This window comes from Grammomys surdaster, unplaced genomic scaffold, assembly GCF_004785775.1.
Source record: "Grammomys surdaster isolate TR1022 unplaced genomic scaffold, NIH_TR_1.0 126391, whole genome shotgun sequence".
Classification (NCBI taxonomy): domain Eukaryota; kingdom Metazoa; phylum Chordata; class Mammalia; order Rodentia; family Muridae; genus Grammomys; species Grammomys surdaster.
In genome coordinates, this window is record NW_021621185.1 from 668,153 (window position 1) to 671,582 (window position 3,430).

Consider the following 3,430-nt stretch of genomic DNA (forward strand, 5'->3'; position numbering starts at 1 on the left):
TTTTTTTTTCCGAGACAGGTTTTCTCTGTGTAGCCCTGGCTGTCCTGGAACTCACTCTGTAGACCAGGCCAGCCTCGAACTCAGAAATCCGCCTGCCTCTGCCTCCCAAGTGCTGGGATTAAAGACATGAGCCACCACCGCCCGGCGAGATTCTATATTTTATTCTGAAGATGTCTGCTAGTTGGATAAAGGTGAGCTGTTCTTAGTTAGCCTGTGAATGTACTGGCGCTATTGACCATGCTGTCTGCTAGATTTCTTGTGTTTCCTGGCCCTCCCCATTCATCTCATTCCATTTCTTGACTTCACAAAGATAGAAATATATATGACACGAGTTGGTAGCTAGCAGGAAAAATCAGTACATGAGAGTGGGCTGTTGGCCTTAGGTATAGTTTATCACAAAGTTTCATACTGATACTGTGTACTTTGCATTTTTTATTGCATTTTGTTAAATCTCAAAGGTCTACAGTAAAGAAGACACAGCTCAGACCTGAGCACATATGAATTTGCCACTGAGGCAGGACATGGAATTACACATCTTATTTGTTGAGTTGTGAAGTATGACGTGAACTTAAACACACCACTGACAAAGGAAAGCAACATCACTACAGCCAACTGCTCCAGGGTTCTTGTCTACACACCATTGTTTAGGATTAAGGTTATGTACAGGTAAATGGGACTTGTATTTTATCATTATATCAGTATCATTTTATCAAAACAATTCTTTCACTGTGCAAAATTGCTAGGCATTTCTTTAGGGCATGATTTTGAGAGAAGAGAAATAAAACTATGCCTTCTTCTTATTATTTATTTTTAGAAGTGCCATAAAGGCTTTTAATTCTAGATGAGCACAGGTAACTTTTTGGGGTAGGAAAAACAAAATAAACCAATAAAGCACCTCCCAAACAATACCAAACACTTACAAACAATGGCTGTCCCAAGAGGCTTCACAGTCCTGCAGACATTCCTGGCAAAGGAGAGTTTGTTTCCTTTCATGCTAGAATCTTTTGGCTCATTGCCCCTTGCTCTCTCCTCAGAACTGCACCCCAAAGCAATGTAAGGACTCACCCACTTTACTTAAGATAGTGCATTTGTACCACTACACTGACTTTTAGATGCTATATGTGGTAGGAATATTTTTTCTCACACTTTTGTAGCAACACACAGATCTGAAGATCAATTTGAGAAGTGTCAGAATTCCATACTCCAGCCTGCAGTGCACACACCTTCATTCATTCTACATTTGGCTGATGAGTCTGTTAGCTGCATTGGTATAGGCTCAGTTTGGGTTTATTGAGCTTCTTGTATATCTACAATGATTAATATAATGAAATACTGTTGGTCAGGGAAAATGTTATTGTTTTCTTTTCCTCCTAAATCAAAATGAAATCTATAAAATCATATATAGATACACTTTTTCTGTGTCTTGGCCCCTTCTAAGGTAAGAAAAGTATATGTTCTATCTGGACAGGAGGCCATTTTGGACCAAGTTGTTGTCTTTGATGACTATAGCCATGTACTGGGCAGCTGAGCCAACCATTCACAAAGCATACACTGATGTTTCTCCCTGTATTTAATTAACTATGTGTTCATTTATTTCCTGCTTTGGCAAATTCCACACACATTATAAATAAAGAATCAGGCCAGCAGTTACTTTTCCTCATCTGTTCTGCAAGAATGTTTTATAATCTATCAAACAAAGTGATTTAATAATTTAATAATAAGGCTCATTAATAAAACTGAATATGTCTGGACTTAATTTCTGGATTCAAACCTATTTGGTTCATAGGATTAATACTCTTTCCTTTATTTGTTACTATTTCCTAGCTTTGAGATGGGAGAATTACACTAGATATCCTTTGGATCCTTTGGTGAACTTGCAAAAACAAAACAAAAATCTCAGAGTAAAGTCTCAGGGTGTGGTGTAAAAGTGATATTAGCTCCAAGACATAGGATACATTACTTTCATTATTGACTTTCAGTTTGCAAGGCCTAAAGCTTCTCGCCCAAGCTCATTTCTGTTGTAAGCAGAAGTGAAGATACAAAAATAGTGCAGTAGAATCTGGAATGACCCCAGTGGTCATATTTACGTGAGGGATGGATCTAAATGATCTTATCTCCCAATTCTAAATTTTCACTGATACATACCAGGGGCATGATGGAAAACACCATGGGACTTTTAGGCTTAGTTCCACTTTTCCTTAGTTACTAATTTGACTAAATTAAGTTATTTCAAATTCAAAAGACTGGTTAAAAATGCATCTGTAATGCAACACTACACCCCACCCCCAGCCACTTTCCAGCAGACTGTTTAGTATAAAGGGGAGATAAATGGCCATGTTTTATCTTTGGCTATAGCTCAGAATATTCAGCAGGAAAGCTTACATGTGTGCATTTAAAACTGCTGGCTATCTTTAGAGGAGACCATAAGAATGTTGCTAGGGACTAGAAAGAGCAGACAGACAGACAGAGATGGAGAATCCGAGAGAAAGAGAGAGAGAGAGAGAGAGAGAGAGAGAGAGAGAGAGAGAGAGAGACTGAGAAGGGTAAGGAGAAAGAAATGGGAAGAGGAGGTGGAGGAAGAGGAAGGACTTTAAGATCCTGGTCAGATACAGTGCTGGGAATGCTGTCTTCTCTGGTTTAAAAGAAGTATAGCCAAAGGTTGAAATAGAAAAAGAAATGCTCACTACTGGTCTATGAAAAGGAATTTTGTTTAAGAGTTTAAACTGACCGAAAATAGTGGGACCTTTTCTTTTTAGACATCAAGTCAGACAGAAAGGCCAATAAGGAAGCAGATGTGTTAGAGTGGAAATAAGCATTGCACAGACCAAAGGCAGTGCTAGTGAACCTGTGCTGGGTTGGTTCATGACTAAGTCCTTCTTTGTCTCCAATCTATGAATTAATGGTCCTTTCAGAAGCTAACATATGACAGTCATCCTACTGCAATGATACTTGCTTAACATCAATGTGTGTATGCACACACATGCACACATGATATTTAATTTGTTTATAAGGTATGTATGTTTTTAATTTTAAGACTTTAATTTAAAAGTATGTGGGTGAATGATATCATGGTATAAAATTGAGTTATCATTTCCCAAGATGATCAAACTCACCAATTTATTAGAAAGGTAATTCTGCTAGAAGCTGGTAGAATTATAATCTAATGGTAAACAAAAGTCATAGTCTAATGCTAAGAGAAAATAAAAGAATATAGTAAGTGGAGACATAATTATTTCATTAATGAATAAGATACAGATGCTTTCTAACATTGTAGCTGTCAGCAAGAGGTTAGTAAAACAGCTTATAGGGGTGAGAGTTTATTTTAGAAACTTCCATCAGAAATCAATATGATAGAAATAAACACTTCTTGTGTTGCCTATAGAACTAAGTTTCTGTTTCCTGGAAAATTTGTCTCTGTGTTGCATAGTTT